This window comes from Stegodyphus dumicola, chromosome X2 (assembly GCF_044657685.1).
Source record: "Stegodyphus dumicola isolate Sdum_Otavi_A_Nest chromosome X2, ASM4465768v1".
NCBI classification, from domain to species: Eukaryota; Metazoa; Arthropoda; class Arachnida; order Araneae; family Eresidae; genus Stegodyphus; species Stegodyphus dumicola.
In genome coordinates this window covers 127441600-127469007 of record NC_140781.1, presented here as the reverse complement: position 1 = coordinate 127469007, position 27408 = coordinate 127441600, and positions in this window count along the sequence as shown.

Below are 27408 nucleotides of genomic sequence, written 5' to 3'. Positions count from 1 at the left end.
AACATAATAATTAATAAATAAAGGTAACACACAAAACGTTAAAAAAAGGCCCCTTTGGACGTAACTTAAAATCTGAAATCTTTCAGACTTTTTTTTTTTTTTTTTTTTTTTGGTCCTTTTTTACTTGTATATAATATTTTCAGTGTTTAAATGTACTGTTCGTAAAAATTAAAGGTAATCTGAAAACTATGCACACCGATTACAGATTCAACCGGTGACCAATGACTCAATCAGTGACTAATTAATTTTAATTATTTGCAAATTAATGCAAAACTGGGTTTCTGTGCGTAAAAACATGCAAGTAGTGCATGAAGTATGCAAAATTAAGCCATTAACGACATGCTGCATAATAGACGTGTACTGGAATTTGAGTTTAGGATTGTTGCAAGTTGCTGTGGTTTCTAAAAACAATCAGTGTATTCATTAGTTATGGTTTGGTCTCTTTGATTAAGGCAAAGCACTCGGGGACTATCTGCCTAAAGGGAAAGACATCTTAGTGGGGGAATTTCTAAGCGAAACTAGCTCATATACAAGTTACACATGGGGCAAACCACGAAAACGTTCGTTCGCGTGATTCGAACCTCGGACCGAATTACCAGTGTTCAGCGACTTTACCGCTCGGCCGCTGTTGGGCCGGTCATTAGTTATGACTCAAAGCCATAATTTAAGTGAGGTTGTCCGATATATACCCTCTAAGTGTCATATTAAGAAAGGAAACTTTTTATGCAGTGAAACAATTAGCATACAAACTGGTGAAGAACACTAATTACATCCGAAGACGATTTTCTGTCATTGTCGGCATTAAAAACAAAATACTTGAGGCTACTACAAGTGTTGGTTTTTAGACTCTCAGGCTGCAACATGATCTCGAATAATCACTTCTGCCGCTACCCGAAAGCTTCATGAGGCTTTTACGGAAGTGGATTCAAGGTTTGGAGTGTAATCATCAAAAATATAGGGCCCACCAGCTGCCGAGCAGTAAAGTCGCTGAACACTGATAATTTGGTCCAAGGTTCGAAACCCGCGAGCAAGCTAGCTGCATGGGCGTTTTCTTAGTTTTCCCCATACGTAACGTGTATTACGAGCCATTTTCTCTTTAGAAAGTCCTCCCCAAAAGCATCTCTTCCCTTAGACAGCTAGCCCCCCAGGCTTTACCACAATCACATAAACCAAAACAAACCAAAACATCAAAAATGACCACACCAAACTGCTTATTTTTGATGGAGAGTTTTGTAGCCGGTATAGATATGTGAACGAGGTTTTGGAAACCAATATAAGGCTGTTTAGGGATGCTGTTGACCCAGACATTTTGATAGTGAGGGATAATGCTCGTCCACATTGAGTGTCTCTGGTGTCAGAGTACTTGAAAACGGAATATATCACTTGAATGATTGGCCAGCTTACTGACTAGACTTGAAAATGACACTTAGGCATTAGTGGAATGTTTTAGGCCGCCGAAGTTCAACCTGCAGAAGATTTCCTAGGACCCTTTAGTATCTAAAAATTCCATTTTCAGAAGAGTGGCATGCAGTTCCACGAGATTTTTTTCAACGGTTTTGTAATATTATAAAATCAAGATGTGAGATTTGTATTTCTGTCGAAAGTGAACATGCAGTATAATAAAAAGAAAGCTTTGTGGCAAATCAGGGAAGATCATATCTTATATTATTTTTAAATTTTCATAAATTTTACTTTAAATTCAATATTTTTGAGATAATTAACAGGCTAACATTATAATTTACGTTAAATGACGATTTCTTAAAACTGTTTTTATTAATTAATTTTCAAATAATCTTGAAAATCGATGATGTCCTAACTGGAAATCGAAAAAAAATTCTTTCAGTCTGCTAGCTGGGTATACTGATTGCAACGCCACAAGACCACATGCACAAATCAACTTCTCAAGAAATATTGAAAAATCATGAATGCACACTCTGATAGTCTGCTAATTGGATATGTTAACCACCACATCAAAAGCGATAAATATCTGTAATTCCTTATAAACAGACCCACTCGTTTTCTTGATTTGTTTTGGTTGATTTAATTACGGCAAAGCACACTAGGCCTGTCTGTTTAAGGACAGGGATGCCTTCGTGAATGACTTTCTAAGGGAAACTGGCTCGTATACACGTTAGACATGGGGAAAACCACGTAAGCCAGCCAGTTCGCGGCATTCGAACCTCGGACCGAACTACCAGTAATCAGCGACTTTACCGCTCGGCCGCTGATGGGCCCTCGTTTTGTTGAACACGCGTTCATCTTTTCCCTTTGAAATACGAAACAAGAAATGTTTGTGCGTGATTATCATGCATGTATTAATTGAAGAAATGTTCCTTGACTTGACACAAACGTCAAGAAAGTATACTCAACAGGAAAACCTAAGTACGTCAAGAAAGTATACTCAACAAGAAAATCTAAGCCCGTCAAGAAAGTATACTCAACAGGAAAACCTAAGTACGTCAAGAAAGTATACTCAACAAGAAAATCTAAGCCCGTCAAGAAATAATTATAAATCGTATTATACATTTCTGCCGCAAAATCACCTCTTTTCTCATCATTAATGCAAGACCAGAGAAAAAAAATGATACTGACATTTTTATGAGTTACTGATGAGTATTAATTATAGCGCAGAAAACTTCTTTATTATTGAATGCGTAACTAAAATTTCAAATTATACACAGGAATAATTCATCTTTAATTTATATTCTGTTTCATTTAAAAAACCGCTGCCGCAAGATGAAACATTTTTGGTTACAATGATATTCATTATCATCAAACATATTACTTCTGAACTAAAATTATTTTCTTCCTCGCTATCTGCACAATAAAACCCGATGAAAACAAATACCGTTAGAAAATTATTTTTATCCGTTACTTACATGTATTACTGAGTGTAAATGATTTAAAAAGAAACCATTGAGAATTAAATATAAGAAAAAGCTGTGATATTTTGTCGCTAAAACAAGACAATCGTTCCGCAATAATAATATCGCTGATGCTTTTGCTATAGAACTATATAACTATTTAAATTCCGTTTGTGGGAACAACAGTTTAATTATTTTTCCTAGTAACATTATTTTTCTTCAGAAACAGTGTTTAAACTATAAGGTATTTCTCCCGCTTTCCTAGCGTCCTTCGTGGTGTAGTGGTTCTGCACACTGGGCCGGTATTCCAGAGGTCCGTGGTTCGATTCCCGGCGAAGGCGGTTGCTATTTTTCACCTTTTCTGGCTTTCAAAAAAATACCTAATGTCTCTACAGTGGCGCCCGAACTAAAAAAGGGTTGTGGATTATGATTCTCCGCACCCAGGATTTGGCGACTAGGTCCCCTAAAACCCTAGTCGCCCTTTAAAAAGGGGAGTATATAGGTATTTCTCCCACTTCCCTTCGTGGTGTAACGGTAGCACGCTGGGCCGGTATTCCAGAGGTCCGTGGTTCGATTCCCGGCGAAGGTGATTGCTAATTTTTCATCTTGTCTGCTTTCAAAAAAAAAAAAAAAAAAGAGAGAGAGAGAAATACCTAATATCTCTACAAAACTACAATTCATTGCTAATTTGTTTCTTATTTTGAGCACTTAGTTCAGTGATTCTCAACCACTGTGCCGCGGTACTTTTGTTGTGCCGCCAAATTCTTAAAGTGTGCCGCCAAATTTTAGAATTGCATATAATAAAAATTATAATGTGTTTAATACTAGTATACGGTACACATGAGAATTGGCGAAATGCGATTTTTAAGATATTTAATAAGCGCGTCAATTGTGGTATCTAGGCCGATTTTGGTTCCGAAGACTTCTGTATTTGAATTAACTTTGAACGAAGAGGAAGAACTAATTTCGCTTTCTAATAATCGAGATTTAATTTTAAAATATTCGGAAGAATATTCATCTTGGATTAACATTAGATGCAATTATGCCATGACGGCCAAAAAAAGCTTTAAAAATATTATTATAGTTTTCTACATCTTATTCGTGTGAATTCGGATTTTCAGTATTAATCAATATAAAAACGAAAAAAAGATCGAGACTGTTAAATGTAGAATACGATATGAGAGTAGCATTGTCATTTTTACGACCAAATATAAATGAAATTATCAAAAACATCAATCTCAAATTTCTCATTAAAAGTATTCTTATTTTATCAGCGAATTTGCAATTAATCCCTTAATGAACGTACTGCTGTTTTTGTAGTACATATTTTATTTTACATTCAAAATTATTATCATAAATTATTTTACAAAGTGTATTATAGTTAAGTAAACAACTTTGAAAATTATCTTTTTCTTTGGGCGCCGTCAAATTTCGAAATCGTTAAAAGGAAAAAAAAAAAAAAAGAAAAAGAAAAATGGTTGAGAATCACTGACTTAGATATTTACCGTCACCTTTTTCGTCTTTATTCTTTTAACTATCACAAAAACAGGTTAAAAACAAGTGTGCATCAGCAAAGAGCTTGGTAAGACGTATTTAATTTACGTTCTGACGTAAATTATAAGCCGTAATATTTAATATTTTTATTTTGCACGTAAGACGTATTTAATATTTTTATTTTGCACGTAAGATGTATTTAATATTTTTATTTTGCACGTAAGACGTATTTAATATTTTTATTTTCCACACTATGTCTTACGAGTATTCATTTATTTGTATTATCACGTTTTATGAGTAAACTGCAGGTACGTTTGATAGAAGAGCAGACTACATACTTTTAGGCAGTAAAGAAAAAGCGGCTTAAACCTGAATCAAGAAATAATACGAACATCTTATTTTACATAACAATCAAGAAGACGAGGTTTTTAAGATGCCAGAACTATCGAATGGCCTTTTTGCTAAGATATGCATACTTTGTGAGACGAAAAATATACGTCAGTTGTGGGAATCACTCACAGAGTTTTTATCTGAGGGTTACCAAAGACATCTTGATAAGGAATCAGCTTAAATTTGTCATTATATTATACTGCACTTTTCAACTCCATAGTAAAAACTGGACACATGACCCAAACCGTCAAGATAGGATTATGCCTCCAACGAATCAGCACAGAAGCAGAAAAACAGAAGAACTCCTTTCGTGGTTTAATCGAACAATGGTTAATAATGTTAACTTGTTGGCTTAGTTTTAATTGACGTTATGAACGATACTGGGAAATTCTCTTTCATCGATAATCCAGGAAGAAGAGGGATAACTTATTTATATAAAAGATTATATTCTCGGCGAAGAGGGTAGTATAATGTTATCAGGCGCACTGGAATAGCTGAAAATCTTACATAGGTAAAACAGCTGTTCAAAAATTGTTATTACCCCGAAAATATTGCCACTGTCTTCATATCCTGCAATGCCGTTCATGTTTTGAAGAAGTCCGTTGTCCAAAAAATTTCTTTTGCAATGAATGTAAACAATTCCCATATGCAGATATTGCAAAGAGCAAGGATCTTCTTATAGCAACTTGTGTATTCACTTATGGCCAGTTGTAGGTTACATTTTCAAAAGCAAAATTATTTCAAAGTATACGTAAATGCATTGTAAAGATGCGGTAAAGCTAATGAATAACCATGTTTTAACTTTCAATATCCTTTTAAAGACGGTACGGCAGTAGAATGCTGAATTTATAAATTTTTACAGATGGGCAACAGTGGTTAGAAAATCGAAGTATTTTCAAAGTTAAACGTTGGAAGCTGCGTTTTCAAAAACGAAATGTTAGAAAACACGCTTTTTCATTCGATTATGAGAGCGAGTTTTAAGAAATAATTCTATGATGTTGTTTCCGGTGTTGTATATTAAAATTCTATGTGGTACCAAAAGAGTGTTTAGACTCAACTGAAGAGTGAAAAACGTTTCATCCTAACTTTTAACTTTTATAAAATGTATACATTTCCATCTAGCTGTCTTAAAAAAGAGAATTAAACATAAACGGGCTAAACATGGAGACTAAATAATTTCCGTACAAGTCATTTGAAGGGGTTGAGATAGCAAATACACTCATAGATCTATGTAACAAAATCAAACATGTTTCAAAACTTTTAACGACTTGCAAACATTGCCTTATAATTTACTGACGAAAGTCCTCTCAATAATCATTTTAACTAATTTAAAGATGAGCTTACGAGAAAAATAAATATTCTGACAAAATTGTCTAAATACTTGCTAATATGATCAAATCAGTAAAATTGTTCCAAGAAAAATATTTTTCATAAGGAAATAAAAATATGAAGAAATGTCAAGCGGAATTCATCCTTTAAAGAAATGGCTGATCATCCAAGCAGTTAAATCATTTAAACATTAGTATTTAGTCCCAAATTCTATTGTTGGGGACTAAACGAAATGGAATCAATGGCATTTCCGTTGTTTATTTCATGTACGACTTGCTAGTTTCCTCTGAAAAGTTCCCCACGAAAGGTTTCCTTAACCAGATACTCATAAGGCGTTTCTCCATAGTTAAAAATGAAATCTCACCTCTTTTAAACTAAATGACATGCAAAATCTACTAAACAACATTTTCAAGATTCATTGATTCATTGTTACTTAAAATCAAACATGTTATTTCATTTTCAGGTTATATTGTTCCTTTAGGGTAGATAAACACTCATATGTTGTCCAAACAATTTACTTGATTATGGTAAAGCACCCTAAGGCTATATGCCTAAGGGGGAAGGATGCCATCGTAGAGGACTTTCTAATGGAAACTAGCTCGTATACACGTTGAACATGGGGAAAAACACGAAAACGCCCACGCAGTTAGCGCATTCCCTTGGAATCGAACTCAGATGGAATTACAATTGTTCAGCGACTTTATCGCTCTACCGCTGGAACGCCATGTTTTGTCAAAAAGTTGATTTTAAGATTTTTTATTAGTAGCCTGCGTGAAAATCTCCTTTTCAACATCTAATCATAGTTCGTCTCCACCAATTTTATAAAGTTAATTATTTTTAGAAGAAAGGCCTACAGTGTCAACAAAATTTAAAATATTTGTAATATGTTGATACAATACTAAAATAGAAATTAAAAAAAGAAAGAGAGAGAGAGAGAGGGGGGAAAAAAAGAAGGGAGGGGAAAAGAAAGAAAGATGGGTTTAAATATCTCAAAATAGTATTTTTAGGTAGACTATTCATTTTGTTTGGTTGTGCTGCAATACAAATCTATTGCCCAAGAGTCTGAACCAATTCCCAACTAAGAAAGTTTTGTCGAAATTAAATGGCTTCTGATTAATGTTGTCATGTTTTACTTAATTACGCCTACACTATTCAGACTGAACATCATGCAGTAAAAATCTCGTTGGTTTTTCTCTAACAAAAAAACAAAAAAAAAAAAAAAAAACTCCAATAAATTAATGGGGAAAAATTAAAAATTGGGGGAAAAAAGGGTATCTCGAAAGAAGAAAGAAAGAAAAAAAATAGCGTGATTATTGTAGTAATCGTTAATTAGAAGACAATTAGAAGTGAGCCAGCGTGCGTTGTGAAATTAATCAGAAGACGCTCTTTTTCCCCAACGCTTATTTAAAATGCATTTTCGCTTGTACGAAGAAAGGGGGGAACAATTTTTGCTCCGCTTAGATTTTTTTTTATTTTTTTCTTCCGCCCTCCTTCACCGTTCTTCTTTTTCTCTCTGTTTCAAAAACAAAATAGTATTTGAGAAAAAAACATCTCGGAAGCCAACCGAAATCTTTCTTTTGAATGCGTAACGTAAGTAGCCAATCGAAAGAGGTTGTTTGGATGCATTAATAACTTTCAACATAGAATTAATAATTCATTCGAAGTCGATAGTCGACGTTTAATATTTTAAAACTCTATGACGCCGAGTAAATCTTAGGAGGGAAAAGAAGACGGGATTTCTTTCCCCATCATACCTGCGTAATTTGCGTTGAGGCACATAATTTATATGCATTATTATAACTTTTTTTTTCCAAATTCTAGCTGAATGTTGAAAATAAGAGAAGGTATGAAATATTTATAGTGTCATGTTCAAGCAGGTTGAAGAATGCAAAGTCCTAATTTCGTTTTTAAGCACAAAGGATTAGACTTGAGTTAAACAAAACAACAACAAGAAAAAAGTTTAAGAGAGAAAGAAAAAGGGAAAATATATTCTGCAATGGTATGATATTTAACTGAAATCTGTACAAAGGAAAAAATCGTAAAGCAACAGTAATTCAACATTGAATACATTTTTGGCCCACCAAAATACTGTACTTATCGTACAGCAAAAATACTTTGATTCTGTTTATTTCTATAGTAATAAGACGTATAATTATGCCATGTTATAATTTCTTTTATTGAGTACTTACAAATCCAAACTTAAAAAACATTGAAGATATACTTTTATTCTATCATTTCACACAGAACGTAGGATAAGAATGCTATAAAGAGCAAAGTTTTAGTTTAAATTTTCCCTTCTTACTTTCTTTCTTTCTTTATTTATTTATTAATAAATACCGGAATTAGAGAAGTTTTAAACAACTTTTTCTTCTCTTAAAAGTTAAAAATTTGTTCTTTTGCACTTTTTTCTCATTTCTCAGCTTTGTTTCGGCATTTTATTACGAAGAAAAAAAAAAAAAAAAAAAAAGCATGCGTTTTCTCTTTGCTTGCCGTAATGAAAAATATTCAGCCACTTAATGTTTCTTTGTATCACAATTAAATTAAATAACGTTTTCTAGACAGTTAACTAGAGGTGAAGATAAATGAGATATAATTAAAGGTTGTATCACATATTCAAAACGTTTCGGAAGAACAACTGTTCAGGACAATCTTTCTGCTTTGTCACGTGATCCTAAACAACCAGTCACTACGGATCACTTGGGGTCACCATATAAAAGGGGGAAATAGTTCTGCATTGTACAAGATGGTTGATGATGGAGAATTCGACGCTGCTAGCTGATTGGTTGTTGCAAACTATTTTTTTATGAAAGGAAGAAAAAAATAGTGCGTCATTTTTTCAGTGGTAAAGCAAATAGAAAAAAATTGTTTCAAACAGTCGGACAAATAGATGTGTGATTGCAGCTTAAGAAAACATAAAAAAAAAGACAGTTAAATAAATAAAAAAAAATAGATGTAGTTATAAATATATTGGATCGCTTAGATACATTAATTATGATAAAGACAATCAGTCAATAGTCATCTGAAAAGAAGGATGCCTTTGTGAATACACTTTTTTTAAAGAAACGTGACTTGGAACTTTTTGCGAAAAACTACAAAAATTCCATGTCAGCCCATTCAACAACAAGAAATCGGAATTTGGACGAACTTCCAGTGTTCCGGTCTTTTAACCTCTAGCCATATACAGATACACTATACATAGCAAAATCAATGCTTAAAATAAGACAAATATTTCTCTAAACTAATGTATTGAGAGAAAAAATAAACAAACAAATTTTTTAAAAAGGCGAAATATAATATGTAGTTAGAATAAAAAGTAATCGCAGATTCCCTTTGTAATAAATTACTTGAAAGACAAAAATACTCGGGAAGAGTCTTTCAGGAGAAAATACAAGTCTAGAAAGTGCTGCACTAAATCTCAGTTTCATAAGTTAAATACCAGTAGTACAGAAAATGTTTTTCCTTCCTGATAATGCTCCGAAAAATATTAAATTTTATTATTGTTAAGTGTTTAGAAATGTAGACAGTTTCAGACCAGATATCACAAGAAAATAGACCAGCCATTGCGCAGTCTCAGGATCATCGCATTGCGTGACCTAACTTCCACCAATTACACCAAAAAACCACATAGGAGGAACTTCATTAGAAGTTAACAAGAATAAGGTAAAAAGTTTATAGCACGCATTTCAGTAACACCTTTAAGAAGTAGAAACCTTTTTCGTGATATTAAGGCTCATTTCGGTTGTAAACTGTCAATATTTATGTTAGGTGAAATAATTACGAATGATTTAACAGTTGGAAAGACCAGCTCTGTATACAGGCTATCATATTTTCTTCGTTTCATTTTATTCTTTTTTTTCCCTCGGGATTAAAAGCCAACCCTAGAAACCCCGATAAGCCGCCCCGCGAGTGTAGCGCCGTGCTATTAGCATGAAAATGGAGGGTAATGTTTACATTTGGGTGGGGAGAATTGTAACCTCCATGCTCTCGTAAAATCTCCGCAGACTTTCCATCTACCCCTCTGGCACGGGAAACGTGCAAGAGAACGAAAAAGAAAAAGCAAAGGGGGGCAGGGAAGAGCAAAAGAAAAAGAAAACTGTCCGGACACAGAACCAGACAGCATTCAGAGAAGAGGCTTAAGAGATATTTCGCTGGAGCTGCGTGCGTTTGCAATATTTGTCCAAGGGGGAAAAATTCAGAACTTTTGGGTCTAGGAGGGTGAACCCAAGGGGTGGCCACAAAACAGGAGTGCGATTTTCTAGAACGTTGTCAAAATGTTGACGCAAAGATCCCATTCAATTACAAGGCATCTCCTTTCGATATTTACGGCAACAGGGTTTAAATCGAGCGGACGATGTTTGTCTATAACAATCAACAGCTCAGATGACTAAACGAGAAATTACACGAATCCATTTCCCTTGTCTGAGAACATCTTGATAAATTCTTCTAGTTACTTTGTGCATTTGAATTCTAATTTCAATATTCTAGAGGCTAAAAAAATTTTTTTAAGTTAGCATCCTCGGATGTGCTTCCTGTTACTCTCTATGCCGAGTTACTTCATTTGACGAACAGATTTTTTTGCCATTAACTGCACTTAGTAAAATAAAAAGTTGCAGTCACATTTCGAAATACATTTTTTTCAAGTGATTAGATTTTTTATAGTGATTGATTTTTTTTAAAAGTTCAGCCATTTAATGTTTCTTTGTATCACAATTAAACTTAAAAACGTTTTCTAGACAGTTACCTACAGGCGAAGATAAATGAGATACAATTAAAGGTTGTATCACAAAGCAAAAATTATACAGTAGCTTATATATAAAATGAGTTTCAGTTATATTGCATTTAAATCTATATTGCAACGCAACACACTGATATTATTCAGCCATTTATTTAACTGAATGCAGAATTAAATTAATTCCGTTATCTCTTAGAAAATATTTATAGTGAACTCTTTCATATCGATCTCCACCCTAATATGATAACGTCTGAAAGTGACACCATTGAGAGCATAAATTTACAACTTTGATATGAGGCGGAAAATAATAGAAACATTCGGTTACTTCAGAGTCTTATCACTGAGAACGTTGCCCTATGAATGATTTCCCGTTTCATCCTCTGCTGGAAATTATTCTGATTCACCAGCTGCAATCTTATTTTGCCTTCATCAAATGACGAACTGACGAAATCTTTGCTATTTCTCCCTCTTTTCATAAAGTCATTTGTAGGGGCACCGTCGTTATTCTAAATTTTTGTTTAATATCATTATTCTGAATTTGTCTTTTACTACTTGCAGGCATTTTTGTTTATAACGTGATTATGAATTTATCATAAGCAAACTTAGTCCTCGATCGTTAATACTGAAAGGTTAAAAATGTGCGTTAAAAAGATATGAAGTTCGAGAAAGGACAACAAACGTTGACTTTTCCGAGAAGGTCAATACAATGGCAAATTTTAAAGATGTATTCTTAAACCATACATGTATTTCTAACCTAGTTAAGAAGTAGGCGGAAAAATATAGTTTAACCTTCTCTAAAACAACCTCATATGTTTCTAAAAGATTTTGATCTTCTGTAGTGGTGGCGCCTAGCACTGATAAGTACTTGTATTTTCAGAAATTTCAGTGTTTTTGCAAACATGATAATCGGAAATTGGGGAAAACTGTAGCCATAAAAATGACTTACTATATAGTACAAAATGAAAGAAAGGTTTCGTGAAGAACTTAATCCAATTCAACAAATTTGTAAGCATACCCTTATCACCAGCAAGAGATTAGAAATTAATCTTCGGCACAAAAAGTCCTAGATTTGAATCTATGAAATTTTCAGTGTACTGACAGTATTTCTAAGGCAAAATATTCTTAAAACTAATTTATTCAGTTTATTTGAGATAAAATACATCTAATGCAGAAAACAGTTCTCTTTCCTAATCGGTTGCAATTTAGATTGTTTTATGCTACGTTATGTAAGTAATATAATTATTTTAATTTAATATTACTGTGCAACAAAAGCATATTTGATATGGGGAAATTTATAAATGTCATCAGACTTAACATTTGCAGGGGAAAATATATCAGTATCAAGTACATAAACAATCAAAGTGAAATTTAAAATGCATATGAATGTTATTCGATTAGTGGGTATTACTCGCATATTTGAAGAATTCGGTCAACACAAAGGTATCCATAAATGTAATCAAAGTTCAACTCCTTTTCTATAATTTAAATTTTATCTTCATAAAAACAATAATATAAAATTATAATTAAATTAAAAATTTTTGTTTTATTAGATTTATAAGCATATACAATAATATCATATAGAAAAAGCAAAAATTATACAGTAGCTGATATATAAAATGAGTTTCAGTTATATTGCATTTAAACCTATATTGCAACGCAACACACTTATATTATTCAGCCATTTATTTAACTGAATGCAGAATTAAATTAATTCCGTTATCTCTTAGAAAATATTTATAGTGAACTCTTTCATATCAACCTCCACCCTAATATGATAACGTCTGAAAGTGACAGCATTGAGAGCATAAATAAACATTATTTTTGCCTAAAACGACAATCTTGATAAGACACCAAAATCATACGGAACCGTGGGTGATCGATCCCAAGTTCATTAAACTTTTATTGAAACACATATATTAATCTTAACTATGTCATTGCGGCATTTTTTTCTACTTTTAAAGCTATAGTTTCTCTGCTTAAAAAGTAACTATGCATTATATAACCACACACACAAAAAAAAAAAAAAAAAAAAAATCTAAGATTTGCATAAGGGCTAATGAGCAGATGGTGAAATGGGAAATCGATGGGCAACGGCAGAGGAAGAATAGTTCGGCATGATTTTGAGCAAAGGATGCATCTGTACCAATTAGCTCAGGGTATAGAGGTATAGACGCAAATTGTATCCAAAGGGAAGAGGGCCCAAGTCTTACAAAGGAACGGAACCACGGCCTCCGATATCACAGCGAAAATCAACCTCCACTGGCCATCATACCATATCTATCACCATAACAGGCTATCATCATATTTATTTTGAAATATTAATTGCATAATTATAAGGTCAAGTAACAACTTTCGCAAAACAGCGGAAGGCTCTTTGCCTAGAAGCAAAAATTTGATTTAGGTTTTTCTAAGGGAAACTTGCTCATGTCTATGTTAATGAATATATATGTGAACGTCAAGCAGATATCCATACAGCCAAATGTTTTTCGCTACCCAAAGTCGCATCTATGGTATCTAGTGAGAATATATGTATTTATATATACGAATGACTTCCCTTATCTCATGTTAAGAACCAATTCATTATATTGTAAATAAATAAATAAGTAGCCCTTTCTATTTTAAAAAACACGATCATGTAATTTCGTTGTATCGCAGATACTCTTTCGATTACATAGCTGATTCAGACAATCAGTTTGAAAATATTTAGAGTAATAAACGCCTTGGAGAACGGGAGAAATATATATATCTTGAAACGTTTTGTAGCATAAACAATTATACTTTGCAAAAAACCAATTATGCCTTTTTCAGATTCATTTAATGGAAGAGGAACGTCCAATTTAATTCTCAGAAGGTTTCTCCCCACAGGAAGTTGTTATCGCGAAGTTAATTAGTAAATGGATATTGAATGCTATAGGTTCATGGATTTGCCTGTACGTTTGCTCTACCACATAGCCAGAAAGGAGCTTTGATATGTCTGAAAAGGATCTGTAAAGTTTATTAACTGGTTTTTAAAAGGGATCAAATAGTGGTTCTATTAAAACTGATAAGGCAGTACTGTTATGGAAATTTAAAAGAAAGAATCCAAAAATAAAAACATATGGAAACTTTAATGAAAAATTGAAGAAAGTTGAGAACAACCAAATGCTGCAAATCAAATTTTTCGCAGGGATATCATTTCGAATACATGATTGAAATGTATCATGAAAATATTTATTGAAATCTTTTTTCCATTTTGCGCATGTAATAAACTATAACCAAACTAAATAACAAATTCCTACCCATTCTTTGATAGTAAAAATCATTAATAATAGCGAAATAAATAAAACTTAATTATAAAGTTATGTCCAAACATTAATTTCAATCACCCCGTTAACTAAACACTTTTTTATCTGTATTTTTTTTAATATAGCATAGTTAGATGGGGTCTATAAAAACCTATATTTAAAAGTATAGAGTAGCCCCAGATTTAATTCATTAAAAGTATAAAAGATAGCTTCCTTCCTCTTTAAGTATATGATAGCTTTAAAATCATATCATCAGACCACCACATCGCCTGGTAGAAATCAGCAGAATAGCTTTTAAAAATTAACATCATTGTTAGAATCTCTAAATATTTATCACATACGTTTCATGATTTTTAGCTAATAGAAAATTCGTCTGAAAGTCCTTGAGTATATTTTGCATTTATTAAAATTAAATGCAGAATTAATACTTCAGTAAATGTAGAAGATTCAAAAGATGTAGTACAGTTCAAATGCCGCCCAACCGGTATAGAGGTTAGCGTGGCTGACTGCCGTGTCGAAGTGACCAGGTTCGAACGCCGGAGAAGGCATGGATGTTTGCATCCTCTCTAGAGGTTGGTGGTAGTGGAAGAGGTGGGAGACCCTCGGACTCGACCCCCTCCGAGTGCTCTCCGTCAAAATTGGGGGCGGAACTGAGCTAAATCGCACTGTCACCTGTAAGGTGCTCAAGGTTGTTGCCAACGATAGGCGTAAACTTGCGCTCCTTGCCATGTGGAATTTTGTGGACTTGGGTTGACTGTAGGTCAAACAAGTAAGCATTAGCAAAAACAACGACAGTTTTACCACAGTTATTGACTATTAATTCGCCTCTCTTTCAACCAGGAGGGAAAATCTGTAATCTTGACGGGTAAATAGTTTTAGTTTAAAAAAAATTAATTTATTTTTAAAAGAAAAAACACCGTTTAAATGTAGCATTATATTTATACGGACTTTATGTTTTCATTTGTCACAAACATGCAAAACTTTAATCTGAACAGGACTGCATTCCCAGTTTGAAAGTAGATATTAAGTTATCCCATAACTTAGGTCGCATTTAGAAAGCATTTGCTAAAACATGTTCTAACATATTCAAGCAAATTATTTTCTTGGATCAGGGCAAAGAAAGCTTCATTCATATAAATTATGGCTTGGAAGCACAAGGGTGCTAATTTTTGCTGTCGCATACATGATAAAGCCGACATGATTGATAATTGACGTCAGAGGCATGATGAGGATTTATGACTATAAAAAGAAGCAATGGTGTAGCAAATGCTGTAAAAACTTTGAAAAAATGTATGGTAAACCTATTTTTTGTTTTGAATATTTGCAAGTGCCAATAAGGGTTCTGTAAATTTTGACAAGAAGACCTTAGCTTGAAAGATTCCAGCCTCTGCGGGGGCCTTGTCTTTTGATAATGATGAATTGAAACCTGCAACTGAAAGTAAACAATACGCAGCTGTTGAAGAGTAGGGATAAACATTTAATTCATCACCATTAACTGTCCATCTCCATCTTAAAAAACTGGGAATCATGTGTAAACTTGGCATGTGGGTTCCACATGAACTTACTGACGCTAATCGAGGACAGAATGTGAACATACGAAATGCTGTTAAGAGCAGTTCATATGTTTACTTAATTCAAGTGAAAAAATAAATTCTCTTTTTTGAATCATCTGGTGGCTAGAATGAAAAGTAACTGGTAGTAGGAAGCTTGCAAAATTCCTTTTCATGCAAAGAATACGGTTCCCGTAAGACACTTGAGACGAACCTTCTACACTTTTTAGCCAATAAGCTGGGTGACTTCTTTTAGAATTGCATAAAACAATCTTTTATAGCAATGGAAAAGTGCTGTTGATTCAAATGGGGAATAAAGTTGACTGAATTAACATCTTACTTATTTTTAGCCAAAAGGGGCAATTTGCCCAGAAAGGCTATTAATTTCGTTTTGGCATTTTGCTTCGATTCACTATAAACGACGAATCACTTTTTAAATTGTTGCCACCAAGTATTAGAGCCGTGTATTTTATTTAAAGAAATTAAATAATGAAGAATCTGCATAAATGTACGTATATTTCTCGCACTCTGATAAAACAATGGTATCTAGAGCCATAAAATTTTGAATAACGTACGTCTCCAACCGAATATAGGCATATGGAAGCCCAAATTTGGAATTTGTTTTATTATCTATTTCATATTTTGTAAAGCATTTATCAGTTTGTGATCAAGAAACTCAACGATTTCAAAGCGAGCAATGGCAAAACTGTATGGAAAAAACAAAAAAAGCATTTTATCTTCAGCGTGCGAGAGTGTGTATCAGAAATTCTAAACACCTGCTCTTTTAAGTATTTTGTGATATTGCTGCTGAATTGAATTTTATGGTTTAAGTGCGAAGAACATGATATTTGAAAATTAAAGATATAAGATATTTCTCCCGCCTTCTTGGCATGCCTTCGTGGTGTGGTGGTCTGCACGCTGTGCCGGTATTCGAGAGGTCTGTGGCTCGATTCCCGGCGAAGGTGTTGCAAATTTTTCATTTCTCCTGCTTTCAAAAATTCCGAATGTCTCTACAGTGGCGCCCGAACTCAAAGGTTGTAGGATCTGGCGATCGGGTGCCCTAAAACCCCAGTCACCCTTTAAAAGATGGAGTATATAAGCGATAAGCAACGGAGGACGTGGGCACTGTCCCTTTACCAAAAGGTTAATCGGTATAGCACCACGTCCACCTATATCTAGAGCCTAAAGAGGAATCACAAGACGCCACGCACCGGGCGCCCAAACCCAGAGCCAAATTCAACCCGGGGGCAGTCCAATGTTTTCCTAGAAGAAGCTTTTAAATGATCTTATAATATTTAGTTTGCAGATGGAGAAATACTGAGAAATCTGCGTGCTACTTCAAAGTGCTATTTTTGGACTTTATCAAGTATATTTCCTGGAAATGAAGAAGACTTATGAAAACTGATGTCATCTAAAATACGGTCAGATTAGCATAAAACAAATGCATATTTTCATAGATGAAATTTGACGGTTTCCTTCATAGAATGATGAATTAACTAATCAAATTAATATTCGCAGTCATTTGCACTATAAATAACCCAGAGTATCTTTTATTAAAAAAAGAGCAATGAAATCTGAATTATGTCAGACATTTGAGATTTTATAAGCAGAACTTAAAATTTCCCCAAATAAATTTTCGTTTATAAGTAATTACTTCATTTTTACTTCCTTGTACGAAGTAAAGAGGAAGTATTGTAATCGCGAAAAGCTTCAGGCAGCATATTTCAACGAAAATATCCACTTTGACCGCTTTCGAATGCAATTTAACGATGTTTTTGCGTGATATCTGTGCGTAAGGACAGAATAAAAGACACCTTTCCTCCAAAAAAATTATAAAACTGCTTTAAAATTAATTCTGAAGAGAATTTTTCGTGGCGTCTGTACGAACGTATGTACGTACGTATCTCGCATAACTCAAAAACGAGTAGCCTCAGAACGTTGAAATTTTGTATATAGGACTGCTATAACATGTAGATGTGCACCTCGTATTTTGGTTGCAATCGGCCGCACCAAACGTATATAAATATATTTATATATATATTCACTCTGTTACCCGGCTCAGTAATCTCAGTATCTTTACTCTTATATGTTTGTAAATTGTACATTTTTTGCTTTAAAAATTATTGAATTATGTTGTTTTTATCTTCCGGTTAAGGTTTTTATGCCTTTCGCAATTCTGGAAGCAATATTTGTACAATTATCAACAATTTAAAAGCTGTTTAAGTGCGGTTAAGTTTTAAATGACATGGCGGACATATTTGTTTACATTTGAAACAGCAGAATTGTAGATTTGTTGCCAATCTAGAGAGACTAAGCTTCGCAACACAAAAATAACGCCTTCATTTATTATTGCGAATTAATCCTTTCTGGAATTTTTTCGAGGAAATAAGTGTTTAAGATTTACTTCGTAATTTTTAATGCAGATAGTTTGAGTTTTTACGTATTTTTGCCTTGTCGCGAAGTGAGAGCTGAATTAATTGAATGAGAAATACTAAATCGTCTGTGAAAAACTGTTTCTTTTCTGTTTTGTTTCCTTAATTTCTTTCATACATCGTTTTAGCTTTATTATAGTATTTGAATAGAACATGTGGCAACGATAATTCTTCAAATGATATAAATTTTGTGCATTCAGAGTGTCGTTATAGTAAACAAATATAGTGAATTTTAAAGAGTGCATTTATTCTATTGTGGTTTATGCGCTGTCGACGAAGTAGATTTAATTCAATCCAATGAATTTAAATGAAATTCAAGAAAAAAGTGCGTATAATTTAATATTCCGTGCAAGGAAGTCATGTGGTGTACACATCAGATTTTTTAGCTAAGTGAGAGAGAGAGTTATTACGAAAATAAACCTTCGTATTTATTAATTATTGTTCATGGAACGGGAGTTGGTTTGTTCCCCTTGAAAAGTCAACTAATTTCCGATCAATAGCAATAATTACTTGCTTTTAATTTATTTTTCAAAGTTTGAAATTTTGTTATTCATGATTTAATTCAAGTCCCCGTAAAACATTTTTAACAATTTACAATCAAGTTACTTTAAAACAATTTTCGGAATTAAACTTCCTACCTCTGGGTTCACTATTTTTAGATACTTCTACTATATACTGTATACTTATATATATATATACTTATACTGTATACTTATATATATATAAAACCATTTCAGTAACCACAGCTGATTTAAGATTGATGATCGTGTATACCTCCAAATACCACTCAATGAAGATATGTATTATAATGTGGTAGGTTCTGGTTATTAAAGCAACTCTAAGGAACTCGGGTATTCTTCACCATCAAGAAAAAGATACAATACTGATTCCAACTGAAAAAAGACATTTCATTTTATTGCAAGTGACATACCATTGTGAAGAAAATCGTGTTTCTTAGAGATCCAAAAGCCATTATAAGCAGAGGATGATTGATTTAGGAGAACCGTTTCAGTATGTCCAACTGTTTTAAGTCCACGAAACTGCTGCATCGCTCAACTGTACCAAAGCACTAAAACCTTGTACTTATTACTTAAAGAAAATGCGCTATGTCTCTAAGGACATGTTCGCTGATAGAGAATCACGTCAACTGCTTATCAAAGGGCCAAATCAGGAGGTCACAATTCATCGTTATTTCTTCACAGATGGGTCTACAGACCGACTTCTGCTGTTACTTAGGTAATAAAAGTGTGCTGTAGTTTGAGGGATAACGATGGGGCTAGTTTCTAGTTTCGTTTCGCTTGGATTTATTCAGGCTTGACTCTAATGAAAGCCAAATTATTAGAAAGCCTGAAAATTTATGATCTTACCAGTAAAAATAACTTGCATTATTTTTTTAAAGTGATTTAATTGCTTAAAGGCTTTTCAAAAATAATAAAACTACAATCTCATTTTTTACTACCCTAGGTGAAGTTCTGTTTTGGAGCATGTGGTGTTCGTTTAAAAGCATAAATTTTAATTTCTTTATAGGCAAATACTAACTATACTGTTTTTTACTTAAACTAAAATCTAACGTCAGAATATGTTTCTCGAAGCAGCGATACAGCTGTTTTGTTACTTTTTTTCACTTTCTCCAACAATGTTTAGTTTTGTAACTCATAAAATTTTATTAAGTGTAAAAAATGCTTACAATTATTTATACAAAATAAGCTAACATCCAATTTGTCCTTAGTTTTTTAACCATAGTTACTATAATAACTTTAGCACTCATCATCCATAGTTACTATCGACAGTTTTTTTAACTTTTTCTGCTTATTTTAGCACATACACACACACACACATTAATGAAAAAGAATTTTTCTTTTGCTATTAAACGTGTTAGAAAGTTTAGGCCCTAAATAACGGCTTTGTTTTAATAAGCTATTGCTTCAGAATCAGTTCAATGTTTGTATAACGAATGAAATGCCGAAAGGAAAATGTATATGGGAGAAACAGAGGGAAAAAATGGAAGAATTAATTCCCTATGAAAATTTTATTGTAACTAAGTCTAAAATTTGATGCTCATATCAGTCAAAGCATGATGAATCTTCTCAGGAAATACTGCAGGTCTAATGCAGAACATTTATCAAAATGTCGCTTCCACACTTGAATATGTATTTAATAGATAGCACAAGGGGAGAAAAATTCAAATTTTTTTCTCTGTTCCCCCAGGGAGGGTTCTTTTTTATTTCCCCCTCCAACAATGGGAGGAAGACATTCTAAATTTAATGTAAGTCTCGATCTGCTTTCTTTTATTATAATTTTTACATTTCAAAGGCTTAGTTAAGTTTCTTTCCCCATTTTTATCCCCTCCTTCGCAAGAAAAAGCGTTTCTTCAATATTGTGATAGTGGGCTTATTTAATTATTCTTCCTTTTTTTCTCCTTAACAGTTAATCTTCCAGGATGGGGGGTGGAAACTTTAATTTTTTTATGTAGCACAGAAATCGTGTACTTTCCACTAATTAGGTCTCATGTGTTTCATGCAACAGGTTATGATAACTATGCACATACTTTGAACCTTTTACTGTTCCTCCTCCCCGTTACTGCTAAAAACATTAGACTTTTTAAAAAAAATTTTAATTTCCTTTACTCTAAAAGAACTTGAAATATATTTATTGATTGGTGTATGCTTTATGGTTTAGAGCATTTTTATAGCGTGGTTGGAAAACTACTAAGTAATGTCCTTGATAGAAAGGATATTGATATTTCCAATAAAATATAAATATTGTGTACATTTGCTAAACTGATTTTCAAATTTAATTAGTATATTTGATATCATTTATCAGTATTCATTCAGTCGCACGATTTTCATGCTGTAGTATTTCGTATCTGTAATGATAAGGAGAGCGGAATAACTTTTGGCATGCGAATGGTATAAGCTAAAATTCTGGTACATTGGGAAAAAGCGCTTCAGATATTTGCGTCATATATCCAAGACATCGACGCATTTTACTTGAAAATATTTTTTGTACTTTTCATAATTTTGATTTTTGTGTATTAAATAAAGAAGATGATACTCACTAGGCAATATGCAATCAAATTTTTTCCCTGTTTAAGAACTAGTAGTTATAATTTAGTGCCTTCCGTACAAATGCATAAATAAAAAGTTAGTTTCTACCGCAGATAGAGCAGCAAAATATAGCTGTTTTAACAATGCAATAGAATAGCTGATTCTTAAATGCCTGCCTAATCTAGTCTAATATTTTAGATAATTGCCTGTCTAACCTAGTAAGCATCCTTTTGTCTGCACTACATAACTTGCCATATGTTACCAGTTTCATAGAATTTGCTTAAGTTCTAAAACAGAGAGCAAACAAATTCTGAAATTTCTTCATGAATGTTAACGTTTACATTTTTTATCCTTGTTACGGCTCTTTAACTTTCTAGATTGCCGGTGTTTCTTTTTTTCAATCTGAATGCCAAAGATTTGCTTTCAAATTTCTATCAAAATTGATAATTGAAAGTTTATCAATGTAGCAAAACTATATCGAACCCTTATTATTATTTCCACAATCAGATACTTAAAATGTTGCCAAAAAACCGTAAGCAGATGAATGCATTTGGCATTGTAACCCAAACATTCACCGAGTTAGAAGTGTCTGAGTGGTGAATCCGAAGTCTTCTCATTTGTGAGCGACGGGCTATAGATATAATGTAAAAAGCGAGTCCGGCCGCTGATTTGTGACTGTCGTTAAAGTCTGTCGGGGTCCGAGCTTGGCGTGTCGTTATTAAGGATTTATTCCCTCCATAAAGTAGGATTGGCATCAGCGAGTGAGGCCAACTCCCCAGCTTCCTGTTACGCAGAATAACCTCATCCCTGGAATAGTTATGATAGCAGAAAAAGCAAAGATACCGTTTCATTTCAGGTTCTTCATCGTCCTATCGAAAATGAAAAATTTTGGCAGGCTTTCAATGAACCCATTTCAGTTACAACTATAAAATTCTTTCAGTGATTCAGATCTAACAAACATCAATTGTTACCTCAATTCCTAATTAAATTGTATTTCTTTCTATGCGCTCAGGTTCAAGTAATCAAACCCAAACTCATGCGGTTACATTCGCCTTTATGCAACGCTGAAAATAATGTGTACTTATTGACTGCAAGAGAACTTCATTTGGGGATTTAATTCTTCAATTCAAACGGAGAAGAAATAAAATCTTAATACCAATAATAAGATTGTATTACAAATTCCCTTTCAGAACGACGAAGCTCTGTTATTGGCTGAAACACACACACTCAAGCCCGAAAATAAATAAATAAATAAATAAATAAAAGAGAGAGGAGAAGAAGAAGAAAAAGAACTGAGCACGCAGTATGTTAGTAAATGTTAGCAAATGTTAGTAATCTCATGAAGCTGTTAAAGTAATAACCGGGAAACTAAATCAGCAAGACCGGCAAACCGTGGAAGTAAGTTCTGGTTTCGATATGCAGTGATTAAAAGAGATAAATACTTTTATCGCGTATTGTGAATATAAGTTATTTTCAAAACATCAACCCCGAATGTATCAAGATTAAGACAGAAGAGGCTGGAGTGAATTGTCTTAATAAACTGCTTATCTGTATTCTTGCTAATTACTTATAATTATATACTAAAGAATATCTTTACTCTTTCTCTGACCCTTAATAGTAACCTTAGAGTTCTGTGTCCAGAAATAGTTGCTAACTTATAGTAATTACATTCCCCTCTGTTTTCGAAAGAAGAAAACAGAGTGGCTTTAAACTCCCTATTAGATTGATAATGTATTGCATTGCTTTTAAAAACGAAGTAGAAAATACGTTTATGTGCTGAATGAATTTTTTCTCTGGTATTTTAAGCTCTTAAATGACAAAAAATATAAAAGGAAAATTGAATTTATACACTTTTGAGTAAACACCTCTTTTTAAGTTTCACTATTAAGTTACCCCTATCACAATTTTTTAAGCAAGTAATGTATCTTGGATCCCATATAATGCATTATCACATACGTCAGACTTGGGCCTACGTGGTGCCTGTATATTCTAAAACGTAAATAGCACATTATATTGCACATTCAAACGCTTGTAAAAGCTTAGTAACACCACTCTATGCGCATCAAAGTACCGTAAAATGCACAACACATACTAACACTGTTGTTTAAGCACACGAAACATGACAGAATAGGTCAACATAGGGAATTATGTGACAAATACATGAATTTATTTGCGAGTGCAAAGCGTCTAAAGTATGGATCTCGAAATAGATCTTTTGCTTACTGTATCATTTGATAACGGAATATTATTAAGTCCATTAGCTGACATTTCGTTGAAAAATGTTAAAACGATACCTTTAGCTGCTGGTAGTATAAGGTTTTCTTCAATAGTGTGAGCCTGTGCAGTCTAGTCAAATCTTACTAGGTAACTAGCTTCCAAAGCATTTTCACTTGAAGCAACAAAACCTTTCATTACTTGTTTACTGTTTTTGAACTCCAATAATTTCCTCTTCATTATTCAGATTTTTACCTTAAACTGGCATGTTTAGATTCAAGATGCCTTTTAAGAAACGATGGTTTCATACTTTTGTTGGATAACAGTTCATCGCAAACAACAAATTAAGGTTGAGGGTCCATCTCCATTCCAAGTAAACCCAAATGATAAATAGCTTTCATTATATATTACATAAACATTTTTTTTCTTTTCTTTTCAATATTTTTAGTGCTAGTAGATTGTTCTGGATTTATCACCTGTGAATCATCACTTTTCCGCTTAGCCAATACTAGCCAATTTTCAATTCTGAAAATCTAGGTTTGTTTTACTATTTTTTCATAAATATTTAAATGCACAATATATAACGAGTTCTTCAAAAACAAACGATAGTATCTTCAAATCGCGTAGAAAGGTAAGAAATACAAAACAACAAGAAAGCAAAACACCTGTCAGTCAATAAACTAACATCTAACTAACTTGTCAGACAACTAACATCTGTCTCTATCATCTAAACAAATAGATATAAGAGAGAGCAAATCGACGTAAAAATAATTCTAATTGAAAATAGAGCAATATGAGACCGGAAATCGTGGCGGCATAAAGTGTAGATATGATAATAAGTCGATCACCTCTAAAAGATAAAATGAGGTACTATTTATCTTTGTATAGGAATTTATTTTTACTCTCTATTAAGTACAACATCCATTTCTATTACTCCTTTTAAATACATCAATTATGACCAATTTTGTTATGTGTATGGCTACAATAATATTTGTAAAACTAAAAACGGATTATTTCACTAACGTCTATGAGCGACTGTTGATCTTGAACAAAGCTCAGATCGCATAAATTTACGAGTGTTAGAGAAAAAACTTTAAAGCTTGTTGGGGTATTTAATTTTTGAATTCAATAATTAAAAATTCTTTGTTTCTTTTGCGCATCATCTATTTTTCTCTTGTATACCACCGGTTGAGAATAGCTGGTCTAAAGTATGCATCTGGAGAATCATGCAGATCTTTTGCTTAATATTCTACCAAATAAAAACATCAGATTTAGGCAGGATGGAAGGAAAACAAGAACTCTTTAAATAATAAAAGGAAAGAAACATAAGCTATTTCTACGAGTCCAATTATGATGTGTTCTGATTTTTCTACTCGCTATATTGCCTAAAGGCCTTAATATTCCCACCATAGTTGGACTCTTGCGGTACCGTCAAAGGAAACATACACGATAGTTGTTAGCTTTCGGCGCCTGGGACCGACAATGTCGATAAGATCGAGTTCCCTTCTTTCCCCCTGTAACTACCGATATCGAAGAAAGGAAAAAAGTATTCCTCCTCGAAGAAGTTACAAAAGGTGGATAGCTGAAAAAAGGAGAATTCCGGAAAAGGACCCTCACTCACAAAAACATTTGGAAACACAACTATTGTTAACTATAGTTAAGAAAAAACTCGATCATTCGGAGGGAGATATCGGATGCCCTCACCCAAACTGTGAATATGAATGAAACAGTTCATAAAATGTGTTTAAGGTTAGTTTCAGATGCCTCGTAGTGATAACAGCTATTGTAGAAAAGAACTGTGTACTGCAGAGTTACGTCATTCTCGAATTTGTTATACAACCAACATGTTATTTTGCGTAAAGGCCCGTAGGAAAATCAATGGAAAGGGATGCATCTAATATTAAAGAAAACTTTTTTCCAAATCAATTTGATCATATTTCTATGTATTATCCTGGTAAAAGAAATCTTAAATTTTGTCCTTGAAATTCCCCTTCCTAAACAAGCATATTTGAGGTAAATTTTTAAAAAATAAATAATACAAACATATTTGACGTATTTCTTACGGCATTAAAATTAATAGATGGGAATTAAATTTCAGCCAATAATTTCTACATAAAAGCATGCAAAAAGATTTGCAGCAAGGAATTGTCTGTAAACCAATCAGTAGATTTCACTTGATGTTGTATTGCACTGAGTGCCTATATACGTAACGCATTATTTTGATTCATTAGTAATTTGCATTTATTCTATATTATATCTATTAAATTTTTTAATTTTAATAATATGCTAATGTATAGCAGTATTCAGTAAAATGCAATCTGGAATTATTAGCAGCTAGCTTTAAGGTTATGAGGTATTTTCTCATCCATTCTGCATGCCTTCGTGGTGTAAAGGTAGCACACTCGGCGAGTATTCGAGAGGTCCATGTTCAAGTTCCGGCGAGGGCGTTGCTCATTTTTCACATACTTCTGCTTCAGAAAAATATCTATTTTCTCTACAAAACGAGAAAAAGGGGAAAAAAAGTAAAATCATACGATGGAACACAGAATGTATTAAATTTAATGAATTTATAAGTATAAAGGATTTTTATACTCAAGTAAAGCAATTAAGAATTAGGGCATGATTTTTAAATGCATTTTATAAATGACATTATTACATCTATATTATAATAAAAAGAGCGTTTAAATCTGTACATCTTCAAAGAAAGCTGCACTACAGATCGTTATTATAGACGTGATCTAAAAATCCTAGTTGCAATTCAATTTATCAATTGATTATCTAAAACCAAGTAACAACACAAACTGTGAGCCATACATTAGTATTTCTTTAGAATATGAGTGTGAGATGGACTGGTAACACGATTCTCGAGCCCGAACAGATTGCATACTGTCAGAATTTGCATCTTACGTGGCCTGAGTAACACAATCCGACGCCATTCGTCGACAGATCCTTCGTGCGGTAAAATAAAATCTTCTAACAAGAGCGAGGGTTGTTACTGAGAGCAAGAAGAGGCCAATTACACTTTGTTCACCTTCTTCCATTTCCTTTCCGATATCCAAGGAAAGTATTCTGTTACATAAAGGCAACGCATAGCAATTCTATGAATAACATCGGTTTGGTATTATCTCAAAAACTTCACATGTTTTTTTTTTTTTTTCCTTTGCTTTAAGTTTTCTTTAGCTGATATGAACCTCACCTTTTATGAAATAATTACTGTAAATATGAATAAAAGACTAGTCTTATTGAATTTTGAATTCCATAAATTTATTCATTCAATAACTGAAAACAACAAAAAAAAAACAAAAAAAGAAAAAGAAAAAGACTTTTCGGTAATGAAGAAAAACACGTTTTGCAGCTCGCAATTAGTCTTTACTAAAGAAAGTGTCTCATAAAATCAAAACCAATATAAATGAGTTTTTAAAAATGTAAACTCCTTCCTACGCTTTCCCAGTCAATTACTTAAATTCCGTTGCTAAAATTAATTAAACCAAATCAACTCTTTCAGCACAAAATGAGCTCAAATTATTAATTTTATAATCCGATTATTAAAGAGATAATACCACATTATATCATTACTTTACGAAATCATTAAAATATAATGAAAATAGTCCAAAGCCTAAAAGTACCGCTTTAAAAGTTAATTCGAAACATTATAATCTCTAACTAGAGTTGCTGCCACGGCACGAACCGATCTAGAAGCATTTCATAATCGTGGCGCGCTTTCGTCATGATATTGATGATAATCATGATAGACTTCGGTGTAATTTCAAAGTTCATTTATATGTTGAAAAATATGTTAACTTTTGATAAAACTCGGATGCACTTAGTCTGAATATGATAAAATTCATTCGTAAGTCAGGTTTCTTTATGTCACTCAGTCTAACTTCTCCAGGAAAACTCTCACTCTCTAGAATTACATATATATATAAATTCAAACATAATATATAAATTCAAATAAAAGTAATTACCATAAGCAAACACAAAAAAGCGTATAACATTTCCAGTATCGTTACGGGAGTAATTCATTAAGAAATGAAACTAAATTTGCATGACCTTCCAAAATAAAATTTGT